Source organism: Typopeltis vanoorti, chromosome 3 (assembly GCF_054136105.1).
Source record: "Typopeltis vanoorti isolate ZY-2024b chromosome 3, IOZ_Tvanoo_1.0, whole genome shotgun sequence".
NCBI classification, from domain to species: domain Eukaryota; kingdom Metazoa; phylum Arthropoda; class Arachnida; order Uropygi; family Thelyphonidae; genus Typopeltis; species Typopeltis vanoorti.
This window is the reverse complement of record NC_143551.1, coordinates 143,401,410-143,423,882: the sequence shown is the minus strand read 5'-3', so window position 1 is coordinate 143,423,882 and position 22,473 is coordinate 143,401,410. Positions and strand designations below refer to the sequence as shown.

General features: G+C 33.7%; 2 long non-coding RNA genes across 2 annotated transcripts in view; one reads left to right on the top strand and one right to left on the bottom strand.

Moving 5' to 3' along the window:
• Positions 1–22,473, bottom strand: part of LOC150108625 (uncharacterized) — a 266,756-nt gene that overhangs the window by 158,832 nt on the left and 85,451 nt on the right. The gene's annotated exons all lie outside the window — the stretch shown is intronic.
• LOC150108626 (uncharacterized) lies at positions 1,933–21,525 on the top strand. The gene is made up of 3 exons (XR_016550668.1): positions 1,933–2,565; positions 10,616–10,711; positions 21,311–21,525. It is a non-coding gene; the product is annotated as an uncharacterized LOC150108626 (long non-coding RNA).

Genomic DNA, 22,473 nt, shown 5'->3' with positions numbered 1-22,473 from the left:
TGATAAAAATAAACAAATAAAAATTCATTTTCCACTAAACATTTCAATTTCTTGACCAGTGAATAGTTTGCTACTATTCCTAGTCAAAGAATCCTTGAATATAAACTACACGTAAGAAACATCAATAGCAGTATTATATGTAATAATCAGCACACACACACACATATATATACAAAATAACATCATCAAAAATTTAAATCATATTCCGAGAAAAATAAAATTCGTATTTGTTGGTATTACGGCCGAAGCAACAAAGTTATGAAGAACAATATATTATGTCTATTAACTACGTACACTCTTCAAATAGTTTCTCTGTTTTCAGTTTCTCCCTGTAGGAAAAACTTTGCAACCTTTGTATGAGGCTGACTAACTCTCCTTAAGTTGAAAAGGCTTATAAAATTTTAAGTTCTTTCAAACTGGAAGATAAATGTGACGTCGGCTTTTTTTTTTATCTTTACAGGTTTCTCAACGTTCCCTGATGGAAAACAATGTAAAATGCTATATTCTATAATTGCACAAGAATTTAAAATGACTTTAAGATAAACAACCTAAGGGTTGCTGGCCTACTTGCCGATTGGTTACAGTGATCACAATTTGCTAGTTCGAATCCCGCTGTGAGCCTGAAAGTTTGTGATCGTTTGTAAATAAGATGAATTTCATCACTCGGTACGGCACCATAACCCCAATAATAATCGGGGGCCTGAAGTAGATTGAAACAGTTCCATATTTAGTCTTTAGAGCAAAGTTTCCGGATTGTGTAAAATAAATAAAAAAAATACAAAAAATATATAAAATTATTAAAAATAGAAAAAAAAAACCCTTAATCTACCCACGGTATTAATGTACTTAATGTGGGTAGATGTCACATAAAATAAGGAAGGGAAAAAAGCAGATAAAAAGAAAGGAAAAATTGCAAATAATAAATCAACTTATCTCGAATCCTTATTATTATTATTTTTTTACAAAAGAGAATCAATTTCCTGTTTGACGATACTGACTGATTTGTAAACGAAGTTCTGAAGTTTTTAAAGCAGCAAAGATTTTTTTTCTTACATTCGAGAAATGAATATTATTACTTGCTCAGAAATTATAACAGTATCACTAAAGCAGAGTTATGATTATAAAGTTCTACTTAATAAAACTCCAGTCAGCATCGCAAACTGTGTCATCCAACTATTTTGTTATACATCAGTGATAATTTGGACATTGTCAGAAAGTTAATTGGGCCATTTTCTAAAAAGAAAAAAAAAAACAGATAGCAAACTAGGCTGTGTTTTTTAAATTTAAATTAAAATATTTTAAATCTGGACCAGGTGAATAAATTTAGATGAAATAATAAATTAGACAGCCATAATCTTGCGGCATAAAAGGCGGTATTCAAAGTAATTATCACTTATGAATTCTAAAGTTGGGCTAGAAATAAAATATCGACCAAACACTTGAGATCGCACTCGGGAAAGTTTTTAGAATAATTATAGCGGTGAACACATAAATGATATCAGAAAAAAAATTGTAAGCAGAAATAATCAGTATTGGTTAGTAAAATAGAATAGAAGAGAAAAGATTTACGAAACAGACATTTCATGTAAGAAATGTAGCTAAGTAAAGAAATATAAATAAAAAAAATAAGAAATAGAACGTAGAAATAGAATAGATATTTCTATTTTAGAAATAAATAGAAAACAGAAAATCTTCTAACAGATTTCAAACAATAGAAATTGGTTACTAGAATTGGTTCGATTCTAGTGAGGAATTTTTTTTCATCCGGTTTCGGAGTTAGTCGATGTTTGGCGCAGCTAAGTAGGATTCCCCCCCCCCCCCCCCCCCCCGCCAGTAAACAAATATAACTGAGCTATGCAGCTAAGTAACCTTTGGAAATCTGTAAGCAGCCGGTATTTATCCTTAGTCGGCACTGATAGTTGAGTTTATGGCTATCGGTGATTTTGAAGACATCAGGGAAAGAGCACAACAGAAAATTGCCCCTATCTCGCATTGTGAACCCTAATTGGTATTACTAGCAGAAACACTATGATTTCTAAAGTCGGTTTTTCAAGTTGTCTATTAAAAAGTCGAGTTTCCGGGCGGGGTTGGGGTCCTACTTAGCTGCGCCAAACATCGAATAACTCCGAAACCGGATGAAAAAAAAAAATTCCTCACTAGAATCGAACCAATAACGATCTTTATTGCGGCTGTCTAGCATTAATGGAATCAGAAATGTTTCCATAAGGATACAAAGATATCTTTGAAGACAAAAAACTTGAAGAAAAAACTACTTAGCTGCTAAAAGTCTTGGGAAAAGTTGCGCTAGTCGTTAATTTACCAATATCGGATCTGTAAAATTTCCATCCCCTCTCATCTAGTATCATGGAAGTTTCATGGGTCTGCATAAGTCATGTACACTAATATTTAGCTTATAAAATGCACATAGCTTCCTGATAACTTTCATCGCATTATGTGTAGAGAAGAAGAAGAAAGATTTGCATGTTTGATTCTAGTCACTGATTTTAGAAAAAAATTCTAGACCTGCTTTCTGATGTTAAGAAGTCAAGAGATCTTTTAGAACAAGTAAGTAGAATTTGTTTTATAAAAAAAAAATTGGATTTAAAGAAAGAAAAAAACTGACCTCAGCTCTCGCGTAAGTACATAGCAATGAATACTACTTAGGATTAGTAGCAACACCCTTTGTTTATCACAGTAGATGGCTCAGGATTATTTATATATATATATATATATATATATATATAGGATTCGTTACTTGCTGCGCATTAATATCATGTTATGCTTCGATAATATCCGGTTTAAGCTGTGACTTGGAGTATTGCTTTGAATCATGGAAATGCCGTATCGATAAACAAACAAACAAATTAAGTAAACACGAACGAAAGCAAAAACAAACAAACTAAGTAAACATGTATGTAAAAACTAAACAAAGTAAACAAGTACAGAACTGCACTGCATCATATGAATTATTCAGAATGAGGTGTCAGCCAATTGCAAAAGGCAAGAAACGTACCATAATTTGGAATCCATTTAGGTCTTTATTCTAAACCAAACAGAGATATTTTTTTATTATTACTACAGAATTATTGGGTAAATAACTTGAAATAGAGCTAAACAATAGAAGAAAAAAAGAGGGTGGCCCTACGTTATTTCATTCATTGAGCTATTTATTGATATTTAAAGTGACGTTATAATTCAATTTTGTCATTCAAACCGGAAAGTAATGAAAATTACATAAAAGAACAGAATCATCTTAAATGAACTTTTAGTAATTACTTGTTGATACTAAAATACAGGCGAGACATATGAACGTGCTTGTTTACCTACCTATCGCCAATGAAATCTACAGAGAGAGAGAGAGAGAGACAGAGAGAGAGAAGAGCTTACCTGCGGATAGTCAGAAACATCAAAAGGGAGAAGGATTTACTAGTAACGTCCTGAAGCATTTATGTACACTCCATGAAATTACCTTCAGCCGTATTCATAAGAGGTGAGACTAGTGTGGACTTAGGTAATCTTCTCGACGAAACCCTGCATTATCAGATCTGAATTATGCACAGCTATTTGCTGGTTTGAAGGTACGTGATCCTCTCAGCGAATGGCATGGGAAATACGTCTCAATTGAAAGCAATGCGAACGGCTTCCATCTGTGTCAGTTACAGGAACACGGCTGTGGTAACACTATATTGATGACTTGGATTATGGGCTCTCAACACAGGCACTAAAAGTTGAAGATGAATGACGCATAAAAGTATGAATTGATATTGCATTTGCTTAAGAAGGAAAGTACTTTGCTATACACAGTAAGGCCATCTCTGGGAAATGTTAACTAAAGGCAATTAATGTATCGTTGAATTTCGACCACAGTGTATACAACATGAAATCCTGCTTTGCTCTCTTAACGATATAATTAAATAAATTGAGTGCGAGTGTATATCTTCAGTTTATACCTTCCTAGAGAATACGAAGGTACGAAAAGGCAAGGATTTATTTCTCTTATCCGTTTGGATTGCATGGTTCTGTAGAAGCAGCTACTCACCAAACATGGCAAAATCATTTTTGTTTCTTTATTGGTTGTTTATATTTAGAAAAATTTCACAAATAAAATTATACACGAATTAATTCTTTCAAGGTTAGTAAATTTAAACAGTTGTGTTTTACGAATACGTGTAAACTTATCTTGTTTCGAAAAACGATGTAAGTTTACGATTCTTCGATCTGGTTTCGAAAAATTTCAAATTTTCCGAAATCTTGGTTAAGCCTTACTTCTGTGGTGTTCCATGTGTGTATATTGCGTGTACATCCCTGGACTGTTTTGCTGTTTTGTGGGACGTAAAACCGAGTTTACATGAAGAAAAAAACCTTGCCACCTCCGTATGAGACCGGCTAACTCAACTACAAATGAAAAGCACTGATAAAAGTTCCTCGCGTCCTAGATAGGATTTGAAATGACGTCGAAACCGACTGAACTCTGGTGACTCAAATTTAAATAGGAATAGCTATAATTTTATGAAATGTTCGGAGTGTTATACGTATTGTTGTCTTTCAATGAGTAGATCACATTAACTCTTAATATCGAATGAGGAAAGAATCAAAATAAATAAAAACTGCTTCTCAAAACAATGTTATCAAAACGTAGCAATAACGGGAACAGCAGTGCAGCAGTCAGGCATTTTATTGAGAAGCTGGTTCACTTAAAATAAAGTCAGCTTTGTGGAAATTGATAAAGAAGGGCATATTTACATTATCGAAGCGAGACCGATTGTTATAAAAGCAGAAAATCTGTTTCTATTACTGTACAATACTTAGGAAAATGCTAACTGATAATAACAAAAAAAGTTTTTCATGAAATCCATTTAACACATCTAGAATCTGTGTATCAATTAGCTTTCTACTTCCACGATTGCAATAAGCAATAATAAGTATAATAAGAATACATTAAAATGTACCAATTTTCCCATACTTCGATAAAGTGTTTAATTTTCCGATATCTTTCTTATTTACTGTGACAATAGAGGGCACTGTAAAGCTTTCGTTCGACTCCACAGGCTGACTATTGTGTAGCATCCGTACCTCCTGAGATAAGCAACACATAAATGTATGGCTCTGTTACATTTAATAATCGACAGTTCAGAGAGTCAGCCAGGGCCATTGTCTTCAGACCTACAAAAGCAATAAACACAGCAAACAAAAGCGAAGCCATTTGTTTCATGTCGACGCCCACCGTTGCAATCCGTGCTCTCTGCAATTCAAGAAAGCGATCGGTAGGAGGCAGATTAGCTAGATGTGCTTCAATAGAACTTTATTTATGGTCCGTATCAGGTTTTATGAGCACCCTTTGTTCAACAGTCCGCTGCTGCAGTCACTGAATAATGACTCTTGTTCTCCTTAAGAGTACAGTCGCTAAGGCAAGACAGTTGGCAGCACAAGTGAGGAGGGGGGGGGCAGGAATAAGAGGAAGAGAATAAGCGGGAGGAAAATGCTGATAGAGTTTTAACATTGCCATGGAAACGTGTCACCTGGGATGCTTAGCATTCCTTTTTATATCTGCTGTTTAGACTTAAGACATGAGACAAACTGGAAAGGCTACTTGCAATAAATGCTTCAAGACTATAATAAGACAGTGCTAAGGGAAAGACGCGTCTAGTGAAACGTCAACATCATTGTTTGTAGTAAGCAAAAGGATGCATAAATAAAACGACACACTTCTGAAGTTGTCTATTCAGTTTGCATTTGGAGTGATCATCGGTACTGCATTCGTGTTTGCCTGAGACGTCTCCTATTTAGGCAAACAGTTCGAAGAAGGGCGAAGTATGAAGAGAGGGGAAAAGGTATTTATTAAGAATTAAATGAACTTGAACGAGGACCTCTAATTTTGTATTCGAAAAACTGAATCTGTATTCAGTTCTCTGCGTATTTTATTCAGTGTATTTTATATAAAATCCTTTCAAAAGAAAGATTTAATACAAAAACAAGCAGAAAGTTAGACCGCCTGAATAATATATTATTATTATTATTTCATTATTCTTTCGTCTTATGTTATAGACTCATCGTCACCTTGGCCGTGTGCGTGCTCCTGTCGTAGGTCGCTCCGTCGACGAGACGAAAGTCTCAATCTCCTCCATCCTAATAGAGAACCTCTCCTTAAACAAACTAAAGTTATCTTTTATTAAATGCATAGAAAACATTGTTTTGTAACACCATTCGGTCTTATATACACATATGCTCTGTTACTTCTGAGTACATAATTTATGACAGGGTAATTCTGCAGCAAAATCATCTACAGTGGGAATATTATTCTCCACTGTAAGAAACAGAAGCCACAATTGACCCATCTATCTCATTTTTATCTTATGAAATTGCGACAGTGAGAGAGTCCAACTCCATCCACTTGCTATTATGGGTTCAGGAATACAGCAAAATTCCAGATAAAGCAACAACAAACAAGTTAAATACGCTATGTTAAGATGTGTGATGTTCTGACAACAAACATGGATCGGTAGGATTAAGTGATTTTTTGTAAGTTCATGAACCCTCATCTGCGTCTATCACTAGTAACAAAAGTTGCTTATGCTGATAAATGTATTATTACGGTTGGACAAGCAATAAAAGTTTATGACAAATAAACAGTTGATGGATGTCCAGAAATTCTATTGATGTACTTGACGACAGCAAGGCTTCTAGTTTTTATCATTTGGATGATAAAAACTAGAAGCAGTTCTGTGATATCGCTTCACAAAGTGCATTTTATTCATTATTGTATCAGACAAATATACAAATAGAGATGTCGAAATATTCTGCCACTAGACTACAAGTCGACAATCCTTCACAGAGAAGAATTTTTTTGAATCAAAAAATTTAAGCAACTTATGAATAAACGCGACAACACTCACAAAGTAATAAGTTATATTATGTATTAATAAAAAACATAATAACTTTTAAGAAAACGTTAAAAAATACAAAAATATTTGTGATCGGGAGGAAATACTGTAATCACTATTATCAACTAATATTATACTCATCATACTATTATGGATCCATTCACTAAGCCTGCTTAACAAAATTATGATTTTCGTATCAATTATCAATAACACGCTTTTAAATAGCTTTTTTTTTAAGAAAGTTGAATTAATTAAAAGTAATTCTTTAATCAAGCATGGAGAAGGAAGCGAAATTTAAATATATAACGATGTCTTTTAATTTATTTTTAATAAACATCAATGTATTAAAATTATCATCATTCCGCTGCGATTTATAACGAATTTTGTAACATTTATCTCAAAACCTATTTTTAAAAAAAATTACCATGAAATTGGTTTTATAGCGTAAGAAAAAGTGAAAAACATTTCATTTAGTAGACAACAAGGAAAAGTTATCAAAATCTAATGAAATTAACAGGTATAAAAATAACAAAACGTTTGTAGAGGAAATAAAACTGTTTGATACGAGATGATGGCAACGTATTTTTGTGGGATACTCCAACTTTTGATTCCAAAAAAGCCTAAAAATATGATCTCAAATTTGGAGATTTGTTTTCCTTTTAGCGAGTGTGTGTGTGTGTGTGTGTGTGCGCATGCGCACAGTTTCAGTTAATCTGGTGACATTATTAAAATCTAATGCCTTTTACACTGAACTGAACTGCGATAAAAAAGCATATCAAATCAACTGAATTTTATACCTTTTCAATGAAGATTTATGAAAGGTAGGATTGGATACTCCAATCAAGTAATGGAAAAAAGATTCCAGAGCACCAAATCTGTATTTTATCTTTACTTAGTATTACTTTACTTGGCTCTTTTTCTTTTCCCCCTTGACATTTAAGCATTAATGAGGTATTTAGCGTCTACAGCCCACAAATACGTGTGATTAATCACCATCCTTCCACTACAACAAACTGAAACTCCCTTGTTCATTTCCCTTTACGTCTGGCAAAGAATACACTCGTTTGTTGAAACCAAGGCCATCTAAACAATAGGAGAACGCTGTGATATATTCAGACCAGATTTTGCTGAGACAGCAAAACATATGGATGCCACTTTTGGGCATCGGCACTACAACTTTTGCAGAGAAGAGAGAGAGAGAGAGAGAGAGAGAGAGAGAGAGAGAGAGAGAGAGAGAGAGAGAGTGTGTGTGTGTGTTAGGCAGTGGTTTATTCGACTACAAAAAACTATAAATTATTGCATGTCTTGAGCTGGCTACCTTTCATTGTACAAATTTATTACTAGAACAGAGTTAGGCCGGAAATACTTATTTTCACTGTTTCTCGTTATCTGTGATTTTTATATTTTTTAAATGAATCTCCATGAGCGGTTGCATAACTTATAATACGTCTGTAAGGTATGTTACTAATGAAGTACATTCTCAGGTATGAGGGATAAAATAAATAAGCAGTATACATTAAACATAGCTTCGAGGAAGAGCTGACGAGGTTATATAGATTATTAAATGAATTAAAACATTTAAATAGAAATATTAATAAGCGCTTGAAAAGATCCCTTTTCAGGTTCAGACCGTATAATAAAATACCCATGAAGCTTAAAATGATGAAATTCCCACGTCATTATGGTTATCCAGTCAGCTAGCGATGGCATTAGCGATCCCCGCTGTGTACATCACATTCCCATAGCTTGTAGGTGACAAGCAGCTGATGTGAGTGGTTTATAGATCAAAGTTACGAAAAGCATCGGTTAGTGTCTTTCAGTTAGTAAAAAAGCGTAAAGATCAGGAATGATCAGTTTTCCCCTCTCAACCTCTGTGAATGGGTTTCAGGATGTAATAGTTACTCAAGAGTCAGATAGAAAAACTGATTACAAAATATGTTTTGTGATCAGTGCCAATAAGAAACATCTTTGATTGCATAATTAAATTCAACAAGCTATCATAAAGGTTTTTGAATTAATAATGCGAATAGATATTTCACTGAAGAAAATGAATCTTTTCCTTGAGATTTATCCAAACATTTTACATAATTATTTCTCCCCGCAATCACCTCTGAGGTTCACCCACTTCCTGCTAACACGTACAGGTATTGTCAAGAAACCATCAAGATAGAACCGAGTCTTAGTGACATTCGTATCTTTATTGTTGTCTGGACTTCATTATCTCACAGGAAGAGATGTCCCTTCAAGTGTTCCTTCAATACCGGGAAGGGATCGATATTAGATGGAGCCAAGTCTAGGCTATATTATGGGTGACACATAATTGAAGTCGAGGCGGTGAATCGCTGTAGTTGTCCGTACAAGCGTACGGACCTCATACGCTTGTATGAGGTTATGTTGAAGGAAATTCTGCAGTACGAGATGACGAACGTTTCGAATACGCATCTTCAGTTTTTGTACCGTTCTAACGTAGCATCAGACACTCGTATCCATAAACAACTTTCCTTCGATGGTGAATACTAATCGGAAAAACGTTTCCACAAGTCGGAAACTCAATAGCTAAACAGCAGCTCATCGTCTGCTTATTCTGTGGCATTTTTTACTATTATAATTCCAAAGCCTGCCTCTAGTGACAGAATTGTGAAACATTATACCAAAGTGATAATGAATAAAGTTGTGGGTTTCTTTCGTACGAAAAAAAGGAGACATTACTTTCAAGCAACCCTTCGTAAAACGAAAATCAGTAGAATTCCGAGGTACTTATTTTATTTTTTATTTGAATTTCCTGCAATAAGATTTTTAAAAAAATTGCGCTTCTTTTCTTTAAGAAGACAAGAATGGTTTCGGTAATAAGCTGTAGATATGTTATCTTGCTGCTAACTAATTATTTCTTTTAATAGTAGAAATATTTTTAAATATAAGAAATAAAGCTTACAATTTTAAGCTCTATGTTCCAAACTTCAGATAAAAGAAGTTTGATGCTATACCCAACCACCTGCTGTATATTAAAATATACTGAAGTATGAGAATACATAAGACACAACGTAGAGCAATAAAAAGATACGGTTATTTGGCGAGTCAGGTAAAAAATAATTAAGGCCAATATGTAATAAGTATACTATTTCTTCAGCATGAGTCTAGTCTTCGTGATAGGTTGAATGGTATGCTTTAAACTACCGAGGTAGTAGCATTCCGAAACCTCAGTAATGTTTCTTCCTTTTCACACTTTGACGAGGCATCAAGAAGTTGCAAACACACGAAGGAATGATAGGGAAATCCAGAAAAGTTGAAATATGTATCCCATCCAATAAATTAAAAACTTTACAGGTTTCACATACAATTAAACTTTCAATAGGATCTTCTAAAATTAGAATTTACACTGCATCGCGAGACTTGTATCTTTTCATGTATATTTTATGAAAAAGGGGTGAAAAGAGATTTCTAAGTAGTTTATATTTTCAATAGAACACAGAAAAAATGGCAGCTTAGTATGCATTCTTTGAAACGCATACAAGTTTCATAGACTATCTATACAACAATAATTCATCAAAAGTAATCAGAAACGAATAATATTACAACGGTTTCATATCGAGTAGATGGAAAAACGTTAACATCTCCGATGATGAAAAGCTTACCAATTAAAATATTTTTGTTCTTATTGTTTATTTATAAATATGTCTTCTGAGACATTCCTGAACTAAGGGACCCAAAGAAATCTTATTTTTCGATGTTTTCAGCGATCTCCGGTAAAAGAAATGCTGCCCAAATAAGCTCTACAGGGGAATCTTTGCGAATGAGTACGCGTGAGTGCGCTGACATCTACGGGGAGACTGGTAAGTTTATTACAAAAGCAAATTTACGAAAAAAATATCTTGTGTTGGTTAAGTCGGTGCTTAAAATGTTTTTCCTGGGTTAGACTGTTAATTTAAGTTCAGCTCTGGCCAAGAAAATTATTGTTTTTTTAATAACGTTGTATGCTGTATATAACCCATACATCTAAAGGTTTTTTCTGTTAGAATATATGCACATTCCATTTATTAAAGCCATCATTCTTTCGAACTCCATCTTATTATCCATTATTGCAGTATAACTAAATAATAAAACATTTCAAAATCTGCGATCTTGTAGAGTCGAAATCGCAGAAGTGAAGAGCATTTTTTTAATATGGCTCTCACTCACGAAAGGTTTCTGTAAATCTTTTATTTATTTATTTATTATTTATTTATTTGTATTTTTATTTACTTGAACTGGTCCGGAAACCCTGTTCTAGAGACCATTGAACCTTTGTTTAAACACGCAGCCTGTTAGTTGGATACGCTATCCACTGGGCTAAGCACTCTGGCTTGGTTGGTGATTTAAATACATGTTTAATGTTTGTTATTTAAATACTTTTTCCTCTCTCTCTCTCTCTCTCTCTCTGTTATTCCACAAAACAATCGTAAGATCAAAGTCTTCGCAGCTGCGAAGACATCAATCATAATACTTCTTTTTTTTTAGGTTGAAAAAAACCTGAATTCGAATCCTGTTTAGGATATAAGGAACATTTATAAGACCTTTTTCAAATGAAAGTGATTTAGTTCATTTTAAGCGTAGGTGGGGTGGTTGTTTTTCTCTGAAATATTCGGGTTTTTCATAACATAAAAGACATGTGATACACCGGTCTCACAGGCTTGGTTATATCTACTGTAATTTCAACTATCCTCCCTAAAATATCCTTTTGGATATTACACCGACTGTATATTACGTGTATCTATAGTCGTATTCAATCAATATTTCTTATTAATTACTGAATAATCCCCACAATGGAAAATTTCACCACAGGAAGTAATCTATAATATTAATATAGATTGATGTGTGTATGTAGTATGTATTATTTTGGATGGCGGATGGATCAATCGACCGTGAGATGCGGTGATTGGTTCATTCAATCCAATACCCTTGGAGGGTAATGGATGGCAATGCTGTAGCCAATGAAGTTCTAACTGAGGCTCGGCTATTGCTGTTACCCTCCTGCCATGATCAGAGCTTTGATAGCTCAATAACACCTTATCCCTACACTGTCCTCTACAGATAACGGGCAATATGAAAAGCATTCTTGCTTCGCCCCTTTAAGCCAGTCCTTATAAGGACTATAAGGACTATGTATTATTTTTGAAGTATGTATTATTTTTCTTAAGGGGAAAAACAACTTTTCATAAATAACATCTCAAAACAATCGTATTTCATTACAGTATTATGCAGTATAATATTGCAGAAAAATATTACTTCTTCGTTGCATCATTTGCTTGATAAGCGCGCATCAAATGGTTTCTTAACGAATTTGATTATATCTAATTTGCACCGTTTATATTTTTTAAATGATGCATGATGTTAGTTCACAGATAGAGCGTCAACTATGAAATTATAGATTGGGAAATAACAGGTTCCCATAAAGACTGGAATCTTTGTATAGAAAATTTGGAATTTTTAACCAAACGTCAATATCTCCCTTTTTAGATATTCTTAAAATCGTATGGACATATATCTGAAACTACAGGCGGTCGTTAAACTAGATATGTAAAACCGAAGCAGATATCTGCAAGCTGTGGGCAGTAGAAATAACAACAAAAGATCGAAAGGATAGAAAAAGGTAGCATTAAAGACCTGACGGATTCATAAAGAATTAGAATAGATGGCTATTGTTTAATTAAAGGACGATGCAGACTTTGAGAAAATGTAAGATTTGCAGCAATTAAAAACGGGGTTGTAAACCGACTTAGCAAATTTACCAGCAGGGACTGTAAACTCTTAAATGCGTTACTTCTTTGCTTTCTCATTCAGTCATGAGAATTACAAATAAAACAGTAGAAATTTGGAATAAAAAAAGTTCATAGTTTGCTAGAAGAATATTCAGACAGAGTATTCGAGACCTTTCTAATCCACTGATTAGCATACCCATTTGAAATCAATCCGAATTGAATAACATTATTAATATTAACATATATAGTAGTTCAATCAACGTTGATAGCTGCATTTATACATAAAATAGTACATTTCATTTTCTGAAATAAAACAGCCAATACCAAGAAATAAATTTCAAAAAAAAGAGAAAAAAAGACAAATGTCGAGGTCAGTCCTCGTTCACCAAAAATCTTAAAGGCACATATATAAAGTAGTCCAAAATATATGTTAGCTACTAAGAACCCAGAGACAACACCTAATAGCATAAAAATAAATAAACTCATATGTGTAACAATAAGATATACGTAGTAAAACTCTTAAAAGTGATGTTTATTCTGGTATTCACAATCATAAAAAACAGTTCATTGGAATGATGATTTTATTTTAAAAAGCTGTGCATTTACCTGACAGAAGGAAAAAGAGTTGTACAGCATTCAGCATAGCTATTCCACCGACAGAGGAGCTTTGTTGCTTTACACAGAAACTTCAGTTCATCTTCATTGAAATATGCCATTTCGATTTTCGGTTAGCGAGAGCCAATGATCTTTTCGTATTCTGTTTTTGTGAATAAAAACATGAATCAGATAACTGAGCATTTCAAGTCATCCGGAGCAGTGGTATTTAAATCAGGTAGTTGCCGGCCAGATTCGCTTAGTGGAAAACGCTTCCAACCAATAGGTCGTGGATTCCAATCCTATTGAGGACATGGATGTTCGAGAATGTCTTTAGGCTGCAGACGAATTTCATCCAAACGGTGCAAAACCACTGCCTTGCTTACCAGAAGCTAGAAGTGGTTTTTAAAGTCTCATGTTTCGTTTCTAGAGCAGATTTTACTAATTATCTTTATCCTTACTTCACCCATGACAGAATGCATTCGCGGATGAGCTTAATATGAAAATGCTCCAGTGAAGACAAAAGACATTCTAGAAATATATAAGATTTCATTTCATCATCAAATTCCTTATATTACTCTAAGGAGACGCAGAGGATCTTATTATAATACTACATTAAAATGTTTACATCGTCATATTCTATTCTATTGGATTCGATTCGATTTCATCTGCCAATTAATAGTTTTAAAAATGATACGTTTAAAAATATTTTTTATTAATCCTATGGAATTTTTGTATTTGCATTTATTTTCATTTTCATATCTGATTAATGTTTTTATTCACAAAAACAGAATAATGATGAACTTCATCTTTCGCCTAAAGTCACAAACAGCATGTACTTACGAGATGAATCTCGTATGGCGAGATTAAAATCAGCTGCCTGTTGGTCGAAGGTCGGATACTCTAACCACTCGACAAATAAGACCCAGGCAAATTTATTCAATGACTCAATAATAAAGCTTTTATACGTAATAATAATTGGGCTTTATTGTGTCTTATCAACCAGGAAGAGGACTTACTTCTTGATAATTTGGCTGTTAATATTCAATAGTGTGTAAGCAGAACTAATATCGTTTTTCTCGAAATATTAGCGAAACAAGTGTTTAAAAAAAGGTAGTGAAAAGGTTCACAGAGAGAGAGAGAAAGAGAGAGAGAGAGAGAGATTAAGGCAGATATGATGGAATAAGTAACCGTAAATTATCAACAATTCTTAGATTAAACAAACCGGAGATCCGCGCCACACACATGAAACTTTACTGCGTCAATAATTTGGTCATTCTGGTTGACAAAAAGTTATTTTGAAGTTCGGTATTTTTTTCTTTTAAAATAACAACTGCTATTTATTTATTTATTTAATTACACGCACGTATTGTTTCAAATTTAAAAAATAACTGCTATTCATTGTTTTTTTAAACTTATATATTTTTAAAAATTCATCTTTAAATTTAGTTCAAATTCAACACACATATATTGAGAGATTCCACATCTTATTTTGGTGCATACAAGTTAGTACTCCGACCATAGCTTAGGCATTGTGATTTTCCAAATCGTTCAGAAGACATTCTCCAAATTGTTGTTAGATTAATAACAACTATTTAATATCTGTAGGGACATAACATTTCACTTAAAGATAATACAAGATTTCGTGAAGGTTTCACTGGTAGGAAACACATTCAAAATTAAAAGCTAACTAATAATTAATTATAAATAGTCAGCAATGGGTCATTTAAGGATGGTAGTTGACAGAATATAAGAAACACTACTACCATAGCATTTCCTTTAAACTGAGCATCCATTCTCCAATTGCGATCTTAAAATATTTAACAATTAATAGGAATACTACGACTGGAGGTTAAAACTAGTATGCATTAATCTATCATCAAAAAATAATTAAATTAAATTATATTATTTTTATAATCATAGAGTTCTGAGACTTGATTATCAGTTCTCAGAGCTAAATGAAGTTTTTAACTTCACAAACTTTTCAATTAAAACCTTATTGGTCTGACATCTGTCCAATAGTAATAAGATTAACTGAACCGTACTATACCATTCATAATTTCCATCATTGAAATCCTAAATCATTAATTCCTTTATACAAATTACTTAAAATTAGGCATGTGGATACACAAGATCTGAATAGTTTTAAAAATATTTAAAAATAATTAAATGCTATACAAAAATGAATTCTTATGCCATTATAGAACTTCAAACAGGTTTGGATCACTTGAGAAGTTCATTATTTATTTACGTTTTTTTTCCTAATAATGATCGCCGTTGTCCACTCGTTATATGGACGAATAAGATGAAGATTAAAATTCATTTTATTTATTCATGTGCTATTCTTATTCCTTCATAAATAATAAGCTAATTGAACTTCACTAACCTATACCAGAAGATTTTTCTATTTGTCCTTCCAATGGTGGATGTTTCATTTCCACATACCGTTGATGTTTTTGTAAATACATTTTTAAACGCCCCAGAACACTATTCGGTATTTCAGAATCAATTCAACTGTTAACACTTCCAATTTTACCTCTCGAAAGTAAGTGTAGATTATTTATAAGATACTTCACGCACGAAAGATTGTAAAGCTATAATACTGAAGGTTAGGAAATCTAGAAAACCTCCTCTGGAGACCAAAGATGGTACTTTTTCACACCACTTCACATTTCTAATAAGCAGAATAGTGGTACATACTAGGTGATGAAATTCATCCACAGTCTGGATTCAATAAATTTACTGCAAAATACTTTTTTTAACTCCAGCCATCTGTGTAAAACAAAAAATTCCAAGGTAGCGTTTGCCAATACTGTGATCTCTGATATACGGATGAGGTTCTTTTTACGATGCTTAAAATCAGGTTCTCATGCATCGGAATTTATTGATAGAAAGCTATCTACGTTTCAATCAGAGCTCCGCAAAACACTTCTTTTTTCTTTAAATGCAAATAAAAAAATCCTTTCCACCACTTAACAGAACTTTACGCAGGATTAGTAATAGATAAATCAAAAATGTCAAAACCCAAGAGATATAGTCTACACGTTATTTAAATACAAGTTGAAGTTGAAATAATTAAATGTATACATTAAAAAATAAACATAACAGTTAAGTTTCACGATATATATATATATGGTTTTCGCCCATGTACTAGACACAGGATAACTTGCCCATCTTCCACATTTCGAACTGTATTACATTAATAATCGCTTGTCATTCCTTGAAGGGTTGATCGGATGCCTTGCTTTCAATTGGATCCTTGTACTTAATCATAAAAAAATGTTTGAAACACTGTCTCTCTAGAACAAGAGTTTCCAATTTAAGGCCTCCGAATCAGTTTAGTCCTGTCCAAACGAAGGAAGGGGAGAGAAGAGAACTTATTACAATTAGTTACAAACGTGTATTTTGAATACGGTCTGCCGAATTGTAAATTTTAACTCTAAAGATTCAGTGCATAGCATAATACGTGTGGTCAATGTGTGCCTTTTATTATCACTATGTTTCCAAACCGTCAACTGCTTCTGTCATAATTAATATCTTGCTCGCAAGGTTCAAAGAAATCCACCAATAAATCAATTCTTACCGAAAGAGTCTATCGACGTCTGACTTAGAGAACCACTTCTAAAAGAAATGAATAACAGGGGGAACTGATTTTACGAAAGGACAAATATTAAATGACAAATAATACATTTTATCTGTAATCTGAACCGAACAAAAAGAGGAATAATTTGGATAAAAAGGAGAAAAACAAGAATCGAGTTAAGAATGCAATAATCCCCTTTTTTCTCAATCATCAGCAATACAACACAAAGCAACAACTTTTTTCCGAAACGTTGTAATATCATTCTACTTATGAACATTTAGACACTGCAAGTTAAGAGTGAAAAGAACAATAATGTAAACAGGAATAAAAATATATAAGAAGGAATCACAAAGAAATGCAAAGGGATGATGACGTCCTATAAAATTCTGTAAAACATTTATCAGTAAGGAAAACTCCGTAAGTGGAGAAGAAGCCACCTCCTATATGTGAAATAAGGTCCGGAAAATCCTTGATGCACGTGCGCGCACGCACATGCAGTTCGTCGCGTGCTGCATATCTGAGCAATGCAGCTGTTGTTAAAAGCTGTGGAAGTTTCATTCGTCCCCTGTACAGCCTTAATGAAACTTGAGGTGATTGATTGGAATTTGATGGAGTAAAGCTGGGAATAGGGGAACAGTTTAATACGGGAATCATACTGATGGATATGCGAGGTAAGAACGATGAGAGCACCTCACCGCGAGCTGAGATTGGAAAGGTGTTGTTACACTTGAAGCACGTATGGTTATGTGTTAGACCAGCACACAGATTTAAAAACCTTTCGGGAGCTTCGTGACCTTAGAACGAAACATTAAATCATATTTAGGCAGATATGACTGGAAGGGATGAATGACTTGTGTTGGCACTTTTGCCAGTGACTCAAGTTCGTATGGTTCACTGACATCCCCGAAAAAGAGAAACAGATGAGACCACTCTTTAAAGTTTAAAACATCAGTAGTATTACACAGTTATGGCAGAAGCCTATTGAACAGAAAACTTTTTTATTCATCTTATTTTTCAGTCTATGTTTCTCATTATTCGCTCTCCTGAAGTTATATTTCAATATCCACCGTCTCTCTCTCTCTCTCTCTCTCTCGCTATATGCATATTAAAATAGCACCTTTTTTCTTTATCGCTAAATAGTAAAATGTCCGTTTTCGCAGTTCACTAATTTCCAATGATTTGATGAAATCGTCAGAAACTCGTACGTCCGCGTGAGAAACATCAACTTGCCAACTGTGATCTAATTGATTAGGTTTAACTGATAACAGCGCACATTGACTCATACGGGGAATATGCAGATCCTATTGGCTCACTTGTGGTGTTTTTTGAAAATAATCTGTTTTGTTCTTTATAACAAAAGTGCTGTTTTGATTCTCTTTTTAACGGTAGAATACCAAAACCAATAAATATCTGTTGTTTAAAATGGTCTTTTTGACTTGTAACTTCTATATAGCACGCTGGTTTCTGATTTCTTTCTTGTGTGCCCGGATGTGGAAAGTATGATCTGCCAGTTCTGACTTGCCATAACGAGTAATATTTTATGAAGCGAATTCTGTCCACATTTTCATCAGCTGATTTAAAAGTGGAGATTTTTTTTCAATATTTAAAACGTATAATATATCAGTTCCCGTTTGTATAGTTCGCCCACCGTTTGTAGATCTCTCCTTGGCATTTTGTCAAGAATAGTCGATTCATGCTGAAGGAGAGAAAGAAATGAAGGATGCACGAATTGGTCGCCAACATGCGAAATCACGTGCTTTCTTGTCTGTCGCTGTACTAGTACTAGCTTGATTTTTGTTGTCGCTTTTTTGCATTATTTTTTATAATTAATTTGTATGATGGATCCAGCACAGTCAACAAGTTCTATTGTTAAACGTTTCAGTAGCTCTTGCAAAAGAATATTGAATAATGTGCTGATATTCTGCGAAAAAGAATCGTCAGAAGGCCGTCTCCTTGTTCCTCTTTCTCAAGTCATAAAACGTGCAAGTGCAATTGCGGGCATATCGGGGTCGACTGTTAAAAGAATTCGTAGGGAATCAAAAGGTGAAGGTAAGCCAAAATTTAAATCTCCTAAAAAAAAGCGCCAGAGTAAAGAAAACCATCGAAACCGTAGCTTTGAATGATTCTGATGTAGACGTTATAAGAAGAACTATTCACGAATTTTAACGTGGTCGAGAAAAGAGTGCCAACTGTTCCGAAATTGATTCCTGTGCTTAAAGAAAAAATTAATTTTCCTTGGAAAAGAGAAACTTTAAGGAAATACTTCATGAAATCGGATTTTGTTTTAAAAAGTCCCAGAATAAAAGGAAATTTATCATGGAGCAAAGTGACATTGTTTTATCTAGAACGCAGTATTTGAGAGCAATAAGTCGTTTCAGGGAGGAGAAAAGACCGATTGTATATCTAGATGAAACTTGGATTGATAGTAATTTAACTTATGGAAAATGTTGGCAGTCTAAAGAAGAATGTGGAGTGCTACAAACCGGAAATGTCTCGCGGCACATAATAATTTTGTGTGCCGGTGGAGGAATGGGTTTTTTACCGAATTCAAACTTACTATACAAATCCATAGGCAAATGAATTTTACGATCTTCGAAAAGTGGGCAGAAGAAAAACTGATTCCAAACCTTCCTAAAAATGCTGTTGTTATAACTGATAACGCTTCATATCACTCTATTCGATTAAACAAAGTTCCAAATTGGTCTAATGGATTTGACTCTCTGCAAATAACATTTCTCATTCCCCAGATATGCCAAAAATTGAATTGCTTAATTTGGTCAAAAGAAACTCGCCCACAACTAAACTATTTAAATTCGACACGATGCTCAAAGAGCACGGATTTCTAGCTTTGAGGCTACCACCATATCATTGCGATATTAATGCTATTGAGTATGTTTGTGCAGAAGTGAAAAGTTTAATTCGCCATCGCAACGTAACTGGAGATATTGACATGTCGAAACTTTCTAAGCTTTCAGAACAGGCGTTTGAAAGTATTACAGTTCAAAACTGGGGAAAATATTGCTTTCGTGTCACCTCATTGGAAAATATGTATTGGGACAGAGATGGAATTATCGAAGAATTATGCGAATCTTTGGTGATCAGTGTAAGTGAAAGTGATGGCGATTCGGTCACCGATTCAGATGAACTATGAAGATTAAACGGATTTGATAATGGTATTTTTTTCCAACCTTTTTTTGCATGCGTTTGTTAAAAGAGTCACAACAAGTCATAAATAATTACTCGGTTTAGGATATTAAAGTGTCTCAGTTCTCTCAACTGTAAGTTTAGAATATCTAAATTCATTTGAAAAAATTTCTGTTTTTCTGTATAATTATTTTTATTTATAGAAAACTTTCTTAAAAATAAACTTAGTTAAATTTTTGTTTTATGCTATACCTTTTTTAATTTTGTTAATACTCTACGTACATTTTTCCAACTGTTATATAAGCAAAATAGTTACACTTTAAAAACTACAATGTTCGTAAAAGAAAAGCTAAATTTTCCGACCTGTAATAATAAACACATCCCAGAAAACAGATTGATTACTCTGTTATCGGAATGGATTCTCCTTTTTCTGACATGCGCAGAAGTGTCGAGGGACCTCTAATCAGTGGGCGAACTATAATAGCAATAAGTATAGTTAAAAGTTTCAAATAAATTCTAACTGCTAATCCAAAATCAGCATTTTGGATTAGACATATCATGTGAATATGTAGTTCATCGAATCAAAGTTAACTGGACAAAATATATGATTCAGCAAAACACCATAATTAAATCGAAACTTTTATTTAATGAAAAATTCGTTCTTTTATTAGATTTTATATTGCATATTATCCTTCTCTGGTATTCCTTCAAAGAATATTCGGAAACAGATTCAGAACGCTTCTGAAACATGATTAATGTCTGTATTCAATTTCAGACATCTTAATAAGCGTATTACCATTAAAATCTTGTCATTCACAGGCGCATCAAAAATCCTTGAGCTAACTTATACAACATTCAACACCTTATACAAAATTTTCCCTTAATGTCTTTTAATAACATATTGTTAAGTTTCTCTTAAAATGTTCACATGTTAGGATAATGATGACAAATTCAAATTATCATTTATTTATAATAGGGACGGATCTAATTGTTAATCACGATTTGTTGTATATATCAAGATATAGCTATTTATCTAAGAGAATCCACAATCATCGTTTAATTGCGAAAACAAAATAAAACCAAACACATTATTACACGGAAACAAAATATGTTTATTTTTTAGAAAATAGTATGAAAAGAGCAGCAATGATCAATCACGTATGAACTTTTACTTGCAGTATACTCTGATACATTTTCGAGTGGAAGATGTACGCTTAACTATGTAATCAACAGAGCAGTAAAAGATTTTATGATTAGTACAAACTCTCATAGCCAAGTAATCAATAATAATAATAATAAAAATAACTTCTTATATTTGGTATTTGCCGGCCTGGTTGGAAAAGTGGATAACGTTTCCGTTCTCTAACCCATAGGTGGTGGGTTCGAATCCTACTACGAGCATAGATGCTTTGGGTACGCCTTCTAGTGTTACATGAATTTCATTGCCCGATGTGAGACCACCGCTCTGTCTACTGAAGTTGGCTTGAAAAAGTTCCATATTTATTCCGCGGAGCAGAGTTTCCAGACCTTAAAAGAAGATGTGTGTGTGTGCGTGCGTGTGTGGAGAAAGAGAGAACAATTTAACTGTTATATCAAGAAATAGGCAACAAATAATAATGAAGATGAATTTTTATTCCAGAAACCAAACCGTCTAGTGTAATGCACTGCCTGTTCGACTAGTTATTATTAAATTGAACCTCATTGATAATGCCTTCAGCAATATCTCATTAGCCAACTAGTAATTTTAGTATATTAGCATGTTTGAATAGGCCAGGCACTCACGCCATGCTTAGAGGCTCACACGTAATGCGCAAACATATGTCTCTCTCTCTCTCTCTCTCTTAGATAGAACGCAAACGCTGAACCGTTTCATGAAATGCAACATTTTATCCTAAATATGGCGGCATGCAATTTCATAAGGAATTACTTGAAGCGTAAAGTCAATACTGTTTCCTGTTCGCAGACAGTGCAATGAACCTTCTGCAAGGAGGCTTTTAATTCGGGAAGCATCGCAGAATATTAATTTCAAAATAATAGCCATTGAAAGCAAAGTAGAAACGTGTGTGGTAGAAAACAACACAGGAAAATGCAACCAGAGATAGAATAACGAAACTGAAATTAGAAACCAATGATGGATAACTACAGTGTTTCAACGCAGACAGAAATAGGGTATTAATCGGAGAAAAAGATGAAACACTTTGCCTGAAGCTTTTACAGCAAAGACATTTTATTAGCAATATCTTTGCTGTATTTTGTTAGCCGATTCGATCTGATAATGAGCCTTCTATAATAAGTCTTACAAGAACAAAAAAAAGTTTTAAAACTATGCGAAAAAAGTTATCGAAGTATTATTGAACTTAAAAGTGGACATCATCGCGGAAGCGACCAACCTACATACTCGTAGTAGGAATGTTTTTAATTATTTACATACAATGCAGTTTAGTATTGTTACAAGTTGAATTGTATTTTAGATTGCCAATATTTTCCTTATTTCACAAGACCTACCATGATATATGTGATAAATTGACTGCCTTCG